At 34.4% G+C, this 15,852-nt stretch overlaps 1 protein-coding gene across 1 annotated transcript in view; it reads left to right on the plus strand.

Annotated features, from left to right (window-relative positions):
* Positions 1-505: 505 nt before the first annotated feature.
* Positions 506-15,852, plus strand: part of LOC145277940 (polyadenylate-binding protein 2-like) — a 58,215-nt gene continuing 42,868 nt past the window's right edge. Inside the window, exon 1 of the mRNA XM_080130021.1 lies at positions 506-539. The gene's annotated coding sequence lies outside the window, so the exon portion shown is untranslated. The remainder of the gene's footprint in view (positions 540-15,852) is intronic.

The following is a 15,852-nucleotide window of genomic DNA, read 5'->3' on the forward strand; positions in this document are numbered from 1 at the left end:
TAATAAAAATATATTTTAAGTTTATATAAAAATAATAGCCTTTACATTGAAATATTTTTTGTTAACTATCTTACGATAAAAATATATTTCTTAAAGTTTTCAAATTAAACTAGTAAGCATTAATCATAAGGGACGTCTTCTCGATATACACCGGCATGACTTCTACTAAACAGAAAGCGCATGTCAAAATGACATAATTGTTTGTTTTAGCTTTAATTTAATTTTATTTTATTTAAAGTCAACCGGATAACTTAGTGTTAACTGTTTTTTTTTTCTACCTTTCAGATAACTAAATTAATGCTAATCTTTCCAGGATTGAACTCGCCATCCTTGGCTAACAAATGGTATTGAATTAAACGTCCCCACCCTTTCACGCACGCTTTCTAATTAAAAAAAAAAAAAAAAAAAAAAAAAAAAACATGAGCACGGACTTACGTTTCTATAAAAGGTTCTAATTTGAATAGTTATTCACCATTCTTTTTTTGTTCTTTTCGTGGAATCTATGCAGAACAAAACTTCATAAACGCCAATTGCAAAAAGTAGGTAACAGTGTGTCCTCTTTTACATAACTCTTGATTCGGAAACCAAAAAAAAAAAAGTGATAAAAACAAAAATCTGACAAATAAATGTTATCAAAGGCAATATACCTAGCTGGACAAGTTTTTGTTTTAACTTATTTCAAAGCGTTTATTTAGTTTGAAACACTAGTAGTATCTAGTTGCAAAGTTAGAATAAACACAAGATGGTGGAACTCTTTAGTCTCGGAAATCCCTCAAAACTCGAAAAATAAAAATCTTGATGGAAACCTGCCCAATAAATGTCACCATGACAGTTATTAGGCACGTTTCTATCAGTATTTTGTTTTATTTTCGAGTTTTGAGAGATTGTAAAGATGAAAACTTCATGTCGGCCATCTTCGTGGTTTAAGCGCTCACTCAGCCAGCACTACTTGTGCTTCACACCAAATAAACACTTTAAAATACAATAAAAAGTTATTCAAATAGATGACTGAGTAACTTATCTTGCCTTTGGTAACATTATTTGTGATATTTTATTTATTTATTTTTTATTGGTTTGTTGCCTATAGTAATAAATACCACTTGATTCTGCCAAGAAATAGGAACATGATGCTTTAGCTCCGTGAAAGTCTATTTTCCCAGACCAATAACGGTAACTGAATTTGTGTAACGTGCATGATGACTGCATGACATGAATGCACATACACAACTGTAGTCAAATCTCTAAAACTTTATATATTTATTTTGTCTTTCTAATCTCATATTTCGAATTCCGTTTTCCCCGTGCTTCTAACAAGTGGATTACTACTAAACTATTTTTTTCTTTTTTAAATAAAGATGAAAGTTTTCGGTACTCATGCATGCACTTATTGATCCGTGCTGAAATAATGTTATTATTTAAAAAGCCATTCTTAACATGGGGATGGGAGGATGTTTTGTACCTATTCTGTACTTTAACTTTACAATTGAATAATAATAATAAAAAAAAAAATAAAAAAAAACTTTAAACTTGGAAATACGATTGAAAAAATAGCGCGGATCAATAAGTGCACTAGCACCAAGTTTTCTCTTCTCATATTGCAATCTCTGACTTAGGGTTGAGTTAATTTGGGTTTTGTTTTGTTGGTTTCCCCCGCCCCCGCCTCCCCGACAAAGGAGGGATTGGACTTAGTAATTCACTCCTGTTTGTTTACGCTTTTCTTAATAACCATACCGTGGATTATTATTATTATTAAAAAAATTTTTTTTTTTCACAAACATTATACACGGTGAAAGTAAATTTTTCACTCATCCGTCTGCTCAGCTTGTTTTCTTAAAATTTACCTTACACTAAGTCTGGATAATACAGGTAATGTCACACCTTACTAAATTATGTTACTGTCATCTTCATCTGTGGTAGTAGACTTTTATTTTTGGATCTTCCATTGTTAAATCTAGTAGACATTGCATCATCAGAATATACTTCAGTTTAATTCAAATAAAATTTCTTTATATTCTTCCTTTTCTCTTCAAAATAATGCTGATGATACCACTGTCCATTCTGGTGTTACTTTTCACATATATATCTCTGATCAGTTGATATATGCAGCTCACCTAAAAGTTGACATTGGTTCAGTTGTTGATTGTGGTACAAAAGGGGTTGTTTCATTTAATTTTGCTAAAACTCGGTTGGTTTTTTTTGTTTTTTTTTTTTTTCTTCAATTGTAGACGTGTCTCTTTTCGTTCTGAGATTATCTTGGAGAAATCAAACAACTGTTAATTTTATTTGGTTAAATCAATGCTGGTATGGTTGAGACAAAGAGGATGGTTGCGTCATTGGATTAACAATTAATATTAATTCTTATGGTTCTCCTCTAAAACCCCCTCCCCTCCCCATGTTAAGAATGGCTTTTTAAATGTTATTTCAGCATGGATCAATAAGTGCATGAGCACCAAAAAAGAATATATATATATTAACTATTAATTTGAACTTTTTTTTTTTATTAGTTACCAAAATAAATTATTAGTGATTTTTTTTTCTAATGATCTGAAGTTTTTGTTAAACCAGATTTAGACTTTTAATTCTTTTTTCTGATAGAATATATTTTTGGAATAAGTTCCCAGATCAGTTAAGAGCAACAACAGCACAGAACTTTTTTAACAAATGGGAAGTTCACCCGATCTTGACTTCCTGCTAAGAAATAGATTTTTTTTTAAGTTGAAATCTGTGTATTTTAGGTCAACACAAGAAAATCAGAAAATATTTTGTCATTGCAAATTTAGAATTGTATTTTTATTACTAATATTAGTAATTTTTGGTGTTTGTAACTTGTATTTCAATGACAATTATTTATTTATTTATTTTTTTTTAAGAAATATATTTTAATACTAATTTTACAAAAGCAGATTAAAATATTTTAAGTACATTTTTAACACTGAAAAGTTACTTTTCTACCTACCTATATAATTATTTGGCACTTATGCACTATAACGATCATGCTATATTAGGAAAAGTTTGAATGGTTTACAGAAAATGTAGAAAGGTGCTAACTAAGTTTCATGATTTTTTTTTTCTGCAAATGCTGAAAAATATATTATTTGTATGAAGATTATTCAATGAAAAATTTAAAAATGAAAACAATATTCTTGAATAATTCTTAGACAGTTTTTACGAAAATTTTAGAAAATTAAAATTCAGATCATGAAAAAAATCCATTGTAAGGTAAGTTTCATGAATAAATATTTATTTTTTGAATAGCAAACAAACATTTTCTGATTTTTTTCTGATTTAATTTTTTTTTTTTTTTTTTTTCAAATCAATATAAATATTTAGATTTATGCAGTGATAGGAAATATTTTCTTCATGATTATTTTTGTATTAATTAGTTTTAAGGCACTCAATGTTTTGGCATCTCCCAGACCATTTGGACCGGCAGCATGGTCCTTATACTGCATAAGTACCAATTCTTTTGTGTTTTAGATCTCGAAAGAGTTTTATTTCAATTTAAGATTCCATTCAAATATGCTATAGTTACAGTTAGAATACAACATGTCAAACTGACATCTTTACAGAAATCACCAAAGTTTTGATGGATTTTTCATCATTTGGAATGAAAAAAAAAGAAAAAAAACCTAACAGTTCCAAATGCAATAATTTTTTGGTACCTATGCACATTTGTTACTGTGCTGAAATAATAATGCTATTTAGAAAGCCATTGTTAACATGTGGAGCGTGCTAACTATTTTCTACTTTCTTTCACTTAACAATTTAATATAAAATATATAAAATTTGAATTTAACTTGACAATACTATTTTTAAAAAATAGCGCGGTAACAAAAGCGCATAAGCACCCTTTTATTTTTTTTCTTTAATTAAAACGAGAAAATGACAAAAAAAAAAAAAAAAAAAAAAAAAAGCAAGCAGACTTCTGTGATTTCCAGAAACTGAAGTCAACCATTTTGAATTCTGACAGTAAACCATCTCATATTTGAATAAAATATTAAATTACCAGAGTATTAGAAAAAAAAAACTACTGGTTAGTTGTTTTTAAAACCGAATAAACATTTTACATTAAATAAAAACTCTAAAAGATTATTCAGTTAGGTAGAAAAGTAATCTTATCTTACCTTTGATAACATTTATTTGTATATATTTGATTTGTTGCTAGTGCACTTATTGATCCATGCTATTTTTTAAATAGTATTTTCAAATTTAAAGTTTTATGTTTTTATTAAATTGTAAGGTTGAAGTACAGAATAGGTAAAAAAAACACCCTCCCCATGTTAAGAATGGATTTTTAAATGTTATTTCAGCACGGATCAATAAGTGCACTAATACCTTTGATTTCTGACAACTTTTCATACTTCTGTGGATTGTAAAATAAATACCCCAAAATAATTTTTCAATGATTAATGGAAATTCGTAGGCATTACATTGAGAATTGGGTTATCTCTTTTTTTTTTTTCTTAGATCGTTTTCAAAATGGTAGACAAGATGGCTGGTCTTATGTTACTCATAAAATTTGATTTAAAAATAAAACTACTTGATCAATTTGTGATTTTTGGAATATGATATTTTCGTTCCATCACAGATATGTATCTTAGACTTTTCTTTATTTTTGTCTTTTAATATAGAGAATTCTGGACAAGAACCAAATTATTTATCTTTTGTATCTAACTGTAAAGAAAGGAAAAGAAAGTTCAATTTGTCTTTTCACTTAAAATTTAAAAATAAATCACAATGAACCCATTATTTCTACCACAGAGGGTAGTATGTTCTCGTTCCATCAGTCTCAAATAATTCACAGTTGTATTGTTAGTAACGTTAAGTCTTTTGAGTTAGAACTAAAAAGAAAAAAAGTAGTGGTTTCTTTCGGACTTCAATAATTGCTGCAAAATCGAAAATTAAATAAAATACTGGTGGAATTCTATCCAATAAATGTCACCAATCGTGTGTAGATGTAATGTTCCATGTTTTGTTTGATTTTCAATTTTTGACAGGATAATTGAGGCTTGACATGGTTGTAATGAAACTATCTTTTTTTTTTTTTTTTTTCAATTTAAGACATGGCGCTACTTTTATTTCAAAGTAAATAAATACTTTAAAATAAGCTGAAATACAAAAAAATTATCCCTGTATGTAGAAGAGTTTATTATTTTGCCTTTAGTAATACTTATTTATTGTATTTTATTTTTTATAATCCCTTTTTTGTTTGGTCTTATTACAATTGCACTAAAAATATCAATTTTAAATCATTGAACAAAAATACATATCTTCCTTAATCCTGCTACTAACCCCTACTTCTGGGTGAACATGTCAAAATTTAATTAAAGACGAAAAAGTTCAGGTAATGTAAGTTTAACGGGACCATAAAAAGGTAAATTCATCCACAAAATTTGATTTTTCCTTAAGTGAAGATTTAAAATGGTAACCAGTTTAGGAAGTCTCCCAAAATGTTTTAAAATTATATTTTTATAGAACCTCTCCTGACTTCAAACCGTTTCTTTCCTATGTATTTTGGACTGTTTAATGCATATTCTGCCAGCTAAAGCTCTATTAAATTTATTGTCATTGGCAAGCTTTTTTTTTTTTTTTTTTTTTTTTTTTTTTCTGCAATTTCTAAAAACTTTTCTTTTTTTTTCTTTTTTTTAAATCAACAAATAATGCATATGAATATAATATGGAATATATATTAATTTGTATTAATTTAGGTAACAAGCCATTTTTACTAAAGGAATTGTCGGTTTTTATCAGTTTGTATATTTTTTGTAATAAAAATAACTTAAATCATCTTTTATTTATAGTGAATCATTCAACTTATATACGCATTTGCTAAAGAAAAAACCCAAAAAACATGTCAGGGGGCAAATACGAGATAACTATTCAATTTGTTTTATTTTGAGATACCAATTCAAGTTAAAGACAGTTTTCGTATGTGCCTAGCACATATTGACTAATAGAAAAAGAATTTCGTTACTACAAGGTTATTCATAGCGAGCAAGGCTAAGCAAATACCAGGGTACGAGAATACTAGTAGTTGGCAGCGAATGTGTTAAAACATTATTTAAATCTGTTACAGCAATATTAGGCAGACCTGGACGAGAATCACCCCCCCCCCCATATATTAGTGTCGAATCAATTTAGTTATGGTAGTCCATCCATGTGGATGACGTCATCTTCATCATTTTTTTTTTTTTTTTTTTTTAAATTGACTCCATTACTCCATTGATGACTGAAGTCCGATGCATGCTCTACACTGCTTTGCACAAATAGAGCACAGGAAGACAGGATTTGGATTTTGATGGTGAGTGACTGCCGCTCGTCGGTGTCTCAGTGTGCGACACTCTGTAGCTGCTCACTTATGCTCATTATTGAAGAAGGCCATTTTGCTATCACATGTGCAGCGCCAAGTGTCTCTGTCCGCTGCCAAAGTCTCCAAAAGATTGAAGGAGAAATTGCAGTGCTTGAGGGTGAGCTTGATGCAGTTTGTAGTGTTTCTTTGGGCAGCCGACATTTTGTCGGCTGTAAGTGAGCTGACCAAAGAGAACTCTTTGAGGTAGTCTGTTTGAAGGCATCCTAATGATGTGGCCCAATCATTGAAGCTAACGACGGATAAGGAGTGACTCTAGAGGAGCAACTCTAGCACTCCTGCGAATCTCTGAATAGGACACTTTGTGCCCCTAATGGAGGCCAAGGATCTGCTGTTGTCATCTGATGTGAAATGACTCCAGCAGCCTGATGTGATCTTCTTTTTAACAGAAGATCGCGACTGAAGTCGGCCCATTACACCTATCATTTCCATTGGATATGTTTTGCTTTTATCTGTTTTGTGTTTATCATCACCATCATCATAAACCAATCAATAATCCACTGAAAAAATTAAAAAAAAAAACGAAAGCCGTTCGTAACATAGGAAGGTTGGCCGGAAGCCACTCAGGGATAAGGGTTATTGCATGTACAATACGTTAGTATTGGAGATTTGATAAAGTGTCACTTCATAAGGAATATGTTTATGTTGGACTTGAAGACATCTAGGTCGTAGTCAGGTGAGAAACAGGCCAACGGAAGAGTTTCACAGGCATGCACTTCTAAGAAAGAAGCTTTGTTCATAGAATCTACGTTTTGGTTTTGGCACAAATAAAGAGGAGGGAAAATTTTTGACAGTGTTTTTTTTTTTTTTTTTTTTTTTTTTTTTTTTTTTTTTTTTTACATAGACGTCACCACTTATCAAGGCCGATAGGCCACTCAAGGATAAGGGTTAAAGAGTGTAGAGTAGTCAAAAAGACAATATCGTAATCGGTAGTAATGAAAGTTCGGTAAATTTGTTAACCTAAGTGGAACGGCTCATCAGAAACTTGTTCACGTTGGACTTGAAGACAACCATATTATAGAAAGTTGGAAAGCAGGAAAACGGAAGACAATTCCACAGGCGTGCAGTTCTAAGGAAGAAACTTTGATCATGGAATCTATGTTTAGGTTTAGGTACAGATAAAGAGTGGGGAAAATTATTGATAATGTTTTCAGCTAGTCTAGTGTTTCTTGTGAAAGTTTGGCGAGGGGGGACCATAGATTGAAGCTCAGTCGAACACTTTCCATGAAAATAACGATAAAGCAAAGACAAACTCGCAACATCTCTTCTGTGAGACAGAGGTTGCAGCGAAGAGAAAAGGACATCTCCCATCAAGCCCCGAAGTCTATTTTGAACTCTATCAAGGCAGGACAAGTCTTTTCTAGCAGCTCCTGCCCATATGTGGCAACAGTACTCCATCCTTGGACGTATCTGGCTCTTATATAGATAGAGAATTGCATCAGCAGTGAGATATCTACTGGATCGATAGAAGGATCCGACCATTTTTCCAGCGGCCTTGGCAACAGATTTAATGTACGTATTCCATTTAAGATCAGGAGTAAAGGTCAAGCCCAGAAGCCTGTCAAAACTTGAGGCCTCCCCAAGACGAGAGCCATTCATTTCAATTGATGCCAGATGGGGATCAGAACGTTGATGATGTAAAGATAAAAGCTTGGTTTTAGATGCATTAAAAGTAACCAGCCACTCCTTTCCCCATTGTACAACGTGATCAAGATCAGAGGAGAGAGAATCTGAGAGAACTTGGTCGTTTACTGTCTTAGATGTGCTACCATAGATGGTAGTGTCATCAACAAAAATGTCTACGAATGATGTAAGGATGTGATTTGGAAGATCATTAATGTAGATCAGGAAAAGAGTTGGGCCCAGGATCGATCCCTGAGGGACTCCAGCATTAATACTGTGAGCTTCTGATTTTTGCCCATCAACTACTACTCTTATGAACCTATCAGAGAGAAATGATTTAATAATTGAGAAGACATTTCCAGCTATACCATAGCTGGAGATCTTGTGAAGTAAACCTTTATGCCATACCCTATCAAAGGCCTTTGATATGTCAAGAGCAATTGCCCTAGAAAGGTTGCCTCTGTCGAGAGATTCGCTAATCCTATGAGATATAACTGTAAGCACATCTGCTGTAGATCTAGCAGAACGGAAACCATATTGTGTGTCACTAAGAAGGTTATTTATGCTGAGATGATTGATTACTTCTCTATTTAACACAGATTCCAACAACTTACTCATGGCGCACAGGAGACTTATTGGCCTGTATTGAGAGGGAGATGAACGATCACCTGAATTCTTAAATACAGGGCATACTAATGAGATTTTCCAGGGTGATGGGAAGCAATTCTCCTTAAGACAACGTTTAAACAGTTTTGTAAGTATGGGTGCTAGTTCTGGTTGAAGTTTTTTGAGTACTATAATTGGAATATCGTCAGGGCCGGTTGCTTTACTGGAATCAAGGTTTTTGATTAGCTTGGCAACATCACATACAGATATTTGTATATCACATAGTGTATTTTCTGATACAGGAGGAAATATTGAGGGTTGGCAGCCTTGGTCGCAAAGGGTCGAATTAGCTGCAAAGTTCTTGGCAAAGAGTTTGGCTTTGTCTGATGCTGACGAGATTACCTCAGGTCCATTGATGATAGTTGGGATGGAGCACACACTTCTGTTTAAGATTCTGTTTGCAATTTGCCAAAACTGGTGGGAACCAAGCCGCTGCTCAGCTACTTTGGACTTGACGGACTGAGCATACAACTCTCTTGCGTTCTTTATTACTTTCTTACAATGGTTTCAGCTAGACTGGTGTTTTTCGTGAAAGATTGGCGAGGGGGGGACGAGAGATTGGAGCTCAGACGAGCACTTGCCATGGAAGTAACGATAAAACAGACAGGTTCGCAATGTCTCTCCTGTGGGAGAGAGGTTGCAGGGAAGAGAAAAGGGCATCCCCCACTAAGCCCCGAAGCTTATTTTGTACTCTGTCAAGGCAGGATAGGCTGTTTTTAGCAACTCCTGCCCAGATGTGGCAACAGTACTCCATCCTTGGACGTACTTGGCTTTTATATAGATAGAGAATTGCATCAGCAGTGAGATATCTTCTGGTGCGGTAGAAGGATCCTACCATTTTTCCAGCGACCTTGACAACTGATTTGATGTACGTGTTCCATTTCAGGTCAGGAGTAAAGGTCAAACCCAGAAGCTTATCAAAACATGGAACTTCCCCTAGATGAGAGCCATCCATTTCAATTGATGCCAGATGGGGATCAGAGCGTTGATGATGTAAAGATAGGAGCTTGGTTTTAGATAAATTAAAAGTAAGCAGCCATCTCTTCCCCCACTGTATCACACGCTCGAGATCAGAGGAGAGAGAATCAGAACTTTGTCATTTACAGACTTTGATGTGTTGCCATAGATGGTTGTGTCATCAGCATAGATATCAACGAATGATTTAAGTATGTGTTTAGGGAGATCATTGATGTAGATCAGGAAGAGAGTTGGGCCCAGGATGGACCCCTGATGGACTCCAGCATTAATACGGAGGGCCTCTGATTTCTGCCCATCAACCACTATTCTTATGAGCCTATCAGAGAGAAAAGATTTAATGATTGAGAAAACATTTCCAGTTATACCGTAGCTGGAAATCTTGTGAAGTAGGCCCTTATGCCATACTTTATAGAAGGCCTTTGATATGTCAAGAGCAATTGCCCTAGAAAGGAAATCTTTGTCAAGAGATTCACTAACCCTATGAGATATAACCATTAGCACATCTGCTGTAGATCTGGCAGAGCAGAAACCATATTGCATGTCACTAAGAAGATTATTTCTGCTGAGGTGGTTGACTACTTCTCTATTTAATATGGATTCCAACAACTTACTCATGACACACAGACTTATTAGTCTGTACTGAGAGGGAGACGACTTATCACCTGAATTCTTAAATACAGGGCATACTAATGATGTTTTCCAGGGTGTTGGGAAGCACTTCTTCTTAAGGCAACACTTAAACAGTTTTGTAAGTATGGAAGCAAGTTCTGGTTGAAGCTTTTTGAGTACTATAATTGGAATGCTGTCAGGACCAGTTTCTTTACTGGAATCAAGGTTCTTGATTAGTTTGGAGACCTCACACACAAATATTTGTATGTTGCATAGCGTGTTGTCTGTTATAGGAGGAAATACGAGAAGTTGATGGCCTTCGTCACATAGGGTAGAATTAGCTGCAAAGTTCTTGGCAAATAGTTTGGCCTTGTCTGATGCTGACGAGATGACCTCGGGTCCATTGATGATGGTAGGGATAGAACGCACGCTTCTGTTCAGGATTCTGCTTGCTATTTGCCAAAACTGGTGGGAACTAAGCCGCTGCTCAGCTACTTTGGATTTAACAGACTGAGCATATAGCTGTCTTGCATTTTTCATTACTCTTTTACAGTGGTTGCTGGCAGTCCTGAAAGCAGCTTTAGTCTCAGTGCATCTATTACGTTGGTAGCTATGGAAAAAGTGATTTCTGTGCACGATGGCAGCAGCACATTCTGGGAAGAACCATGGCTGACTGTTAGGTTTTTGTTGGAATTTTTTGGATGGTATGAATCGGTCTATGCCTACAATTAACCATTCGGTCAGGTCTGATACTATGGAGAACACATCCTTTTTAAGATATAAATGTACGGAAGCTATCCCAGTCAGCCGTAGAGTATTGATATACAATACGGTGGAGAGGCACGTCTGAAGACTTATTGCATTTCGTTTTTATCTTAACTGATACAACTGAGTGGTCGGAAGATCTCAGAGGAGACAGAATGGAACATGAACATATCTCAGGGGAAGCTGTGAGAAAAAGGTCTAGAAGGCTAGCATACTGACCGGAAGTATCGGGCGCACGGGTGGGTTCGTGAACAATCTAGGCGAGGTCATAGGCAATGGCGAAATCATAACAGAACCTCCCCTCATCATCTGTCTTGTTAGAGTGGGTCAGCCATTCCACATTGTGGACATTGAAGTCACCACAAATGTGGATGTTAGCTGAAGGATGAGCAGACAGGATGTGGTCAATTTTCTCAGATATGTTCTTAAAGAGAGTAACTCCGTTGTTGTTTATTTCAAGTTCTCGTTAGAGGGGTGGGATGATTATCATTCAGGTCCGCTTAATATTATAATATTTCTGAATTTTTGAAATGACAAGTGGTGTGCTATTTGGATTGTTTGGACTATTGTTATCCTAGATGTTATTTTCACATTTCAACCGATGTAACCTCCAACCTTCTATACTAGCCATAGTTATGACCTGTTCAGTCATAATCATTACTATTATTTATTCTTTGATTTCATTTTAAAATTCATAAACTGTGACAAATATAACTGGACTTACGAAAAAGAATTTAAAAAAAAATACCGGACGAACATACCTGGTGAACCAAGTGCAAAGGAGATACAGTTGCACTTAAAACAATGGTTAAAATCTTAAAATATCTGAGATAGTGGGTGAATGTTATGGATCTGGTAGGATGCCCCATCCCTAGCTAGAACAAAATTTTTACATAACTAATAATAATAAATCTCTGTACTGCTATATTATCATTATGAATAATGTTTTTATACTGAGTCCCCAAGGCCAAAAACAACTCGAGGATAGGATGAATGACATTTTCAGTTAGATCATGAACAATAATATAAGAGGATTGAAAATGACGATGGGATGGAAGAAATTTGATTATTTAAGAGGACGGCTTGACAAATATTTGACATTGTACTTAAAGACGACCATGATGTTATAGTCTACAAGGAAGCAGTCTCTAGGTAATGCGTAGCAGTTAGAAATGCAGGCATTTATTCTGTTGTGGAGAGCAAAATTTACGAGTATGTTTTGGGCATACTAAGATCAATCAACTTCCAGGACGCATTAATTTCAACCATCACTTGAAGGACTGCTTCAGCTCCTTCGAGGAATTGCGGACAGCAGCCTCAGAGAGGTTTCCAACACTGGAAGAAAGAAGTTTTCTCTCTTGCCTTCCTTCACTTTGACACTGTTTTAACATTTGGCAAACTGTAGCCAATGGTGAAGATAACTTAAATACATTTTGTTGTTTATAAAAATCTTTGGTGCTTCTTCAGATTAATGTCTACAATATCTACAAAAAAAGGCACAAAACCTTTTACGTTCTTATCTGTTGGGTTAAAAAAAAAAATTGTATGCCAAACATTTTCACAAATCTAGAAACTCGTTCTCAACATGGCGAAGAAGAGGGGCCTTTTTACTCTTCTTCGCTTGAATTAAAGTTTGAGTTATGTCGTTTGAGAAAAAGAAGAGTAGAAAGTTCTTTGGGTGTCTCAGGTTGGCTACAAGTTATTTTCAGCGAAAATCGTCCACGCTGGAGTGTCCAGTGGACAGGGGTGGAAGAGAGGTCTTTTTGATGCTTGCCGTGTTCTCTCTGCTGGCTGACTGTGATTACCAAAAAAACTAAAGAAATTCCTTAGGTGACAGATGGAATTGATGCACTCTATCAACTGATTGGTCAGTGTGTAGCTGAATCCTTTGGCATTGATATTGATTCGTGAAAGAAAATAAATTTTAATTTTACTTGTGACTGCTACAAAAGCCAAAAATGGATGCTATGTTATAATCAGCTAACATACTAACTTCCAGCGCAGCACTACCGGAGGTGGTGAGAAAGCAAATCAGTTGCTTTGTTTTTATTATTCTTCAGTATTTCTATTGTGAAGTGATTTATTGAAATAAAATATAAGAAAAGGGTATTATCAAGAAGTATACAATAAAAATTAACAAAATTATACAAATAAAAATAACACAATTAGTCTGTAGTGGTAATCAGGTCTGATTAGATCCAGTTTCCATCACAAATAAATAATAAAAAAAATAAAATAAAATATGTGAAATAAACTTCATTTATTTACACAAATTAGCAAGTTGAAATGAAATCATTTTTAGTGTCTAAAAATACTCGTGTCTTGACAGTCATTTTTTTATGAATGTCAGTTATTTTTAGAATGTTCGCTGGATCAAAAGAAAAAAAAAGAGAATGCCATTTGTTTTCTTAGTGAGAAACATGCTTGGTTTTTTTTTTTGGTTTTTTTTGTGTGTGTAATGAGAAAAGAAGTGAAAAGTAAATGTTTCTGTGTGCGGCTGAATGTTTGCATTATTTCCTCTGTGCATGCATGCGTACGTGTGAATAAGTGTTTCATCATGCTGGTGAAAGAAAGTAGCAACGAAGTGCTTGTTGACAAGAGAAAGAGAAGAGAGAAAAGTGTTCGCTCATCGTTTATATATTTTTTGAGAGGCTCCCAGACAAGCTGGGAAAAAGGTTTGTAAATTAAGTCTTTCTTTGCGCGTTGATTGGTTAAAAAGTGCACGTCTTTGTCACGTGGTATGCTTTCAGCTACGTCCGCCTAAAAAAAAACACATTTTAAGTTTTTTTCCCCGCAGAATTTATGTGAGCGTATTTTGTGAAACCTTTGCACCTCTGAAATTTATTAATTTCGTTTTTGCACGCATAATTGGATTTGTATTTATTTTAAAACAAGAAATGCATCTTTTATGTGTGTTTAACCACGCAAGTCCTTATTAAATAGTTCATTATTTGAAAAGATCTTAAAAAGTGTTTTCAATAAATCTTTTAAAAATAATAAAACTAATTTCAGTTATTCTTAATTAAAATAAAACCAAAACAAACTTTTCAGTGATTATTAAATAAAAAAAACAAGCCAAAAACTATATGGTTCCCTGACTGATGCCTTGAATTTTAGGAGGAAAATAAAAGTTAGCTCCAAAAGGTGTTTTTTTTTTTTTTTTTTTTTTTTTTTTTTCACCTCTAAAACACCCTGGGGATCAAGCCTCAGAATTTTCCCAGCGTCAAATATTACGTTTCCAGATGTATATCCATATGGTCTTGCTTTTGGGTAATTTTCAGCAAAATCTAATTGTTAATTATGTCCCGGAAAGTGCTATTTTTTGCCACTTTGACCCCTTTTGACCCCCTGGGGACGCAACCAGAATTTTTATAAAAAATCCGAGAATGTTACATTTCCTCCTTGGGTAGTTGTAACTTCATGTAAAATTTCAGAAAAATGTAATGAGTAGTTATTGGGGATTTTGGGAACGAACGGACGAGGATGAATTCTAAGTCGGTGGACCAAAAAATGAAAGCCTGGAAAAACGTAATTAAAAAGAGCTTATGCACAGGGGAGATAAGTGTGAGAGAAAAAAGTGAAGGAACTGATTTGCCTTGTCACCACTTCCGGTAGCACTATGCAAGCAGTTAGGAAATACACTAGCTGACTATAACCAGATGTTGAGCAATTCCATCGATTAATGCTTATAGAAGTGAAAACTGGAGAATCGCCAGAGGTTTTTGTTTCCCTTTTGTTTGACATCAGTGTTGTTACAAAAATATCATAGAACTATTTTACTATCCATACTTGGGTAAGCACTTGTAAACGTGCTCCATGGATGGAAAGTTCTTGGTAATATACTCTGTTCATGGAAATTTTGTTTGTACACAAGAAATGGGAAATTTCTTTCCAGTAGTGATGGTAGGAAAACGACTGCTTTTTATTTATTATTTTTATTTATTTTTTTTACAAAGGAGTCACTACTTATCAAAGCCTGGAAGCCACTCGAGGATAAGGGTTAATGCATATACAGTAGTCAACAGGACAATATCGTAGCAATCATTAGTACTGGAATTTGGTAAATTGGATTACTTAAGAGGACGGTTCGGCAAGAACTTGTTTACATTGGACTTGCAGACAACCATATTGTAATCTGCTGGAAAGCAGACAAACAGGACAAAGTTCCACATGCATACAGTCCTAAGAAAGAAGCTTTGTTTATGGAATCCAGGTTTAGATTTAGGTACAGATAAAGAGTGGGGTAAATTATTGATAGTGGTTTCAACTAGACAAGTGTTTTTTCTTGAAAGTTTGCTATAAATATAGAAGTCTATTATTTTGCCATTTAATTTACGTATCTTTCTAGTATGGTAATGGTAAACAAGTCACTTTCTTTAAATGTTCAGTTAAGAAATCTTAGAATGGTTGATAGAAGCAAGTGACTTTCTAAGTAGGGAGTTGAGCTGTGAAATGTCTGTTCACATTAGTTAAATTTCTGCATGTTAGTAAAGTTGGGAAGCATGATACAGAGGAAATTCCAAAGCCTAGTAGTCTGAGGCATGGGATTTTGCTACTAGTCAGGTTAGTCGGAAGTAATTATGTCGGGGGGGGCACTAGTGCTACGAGTTTGTTGGTGCACATTCCATTAAAGTACTTATAGAACAAGCATGGTGATACAACATTGCAGTGATGGGACAGGGCTTCGAACTCGTTTGACTTTCTTACTATCCATGCTAATGTGGGCAAACATGCTCTGTGCACGGGAGGTACTTGGAAATAAACTTTGTTCATAGAAATCCTCCCAGTGCACTGGAGCAGGCCATGAATCAATTTTGATTTAAAAAAAAAAAAAAAAAAAAAAA

The sequence above is a fragment of the Euprymna scolopes genome, chromosome 6, assembly GCF_053919585.1.
Source record: "Euprymna scolopes isolate OS-2025 chromosome 6, ASM5391958v1, whole genome shotgun sequence".
Taxonomy (NCBI): domain Eukaryota; kingdom Metazoa; phylum Mollusca; class Cephalopoda; order Sepiida; family Sepiolidae; genus Euprymna; species Euprymna scolopes.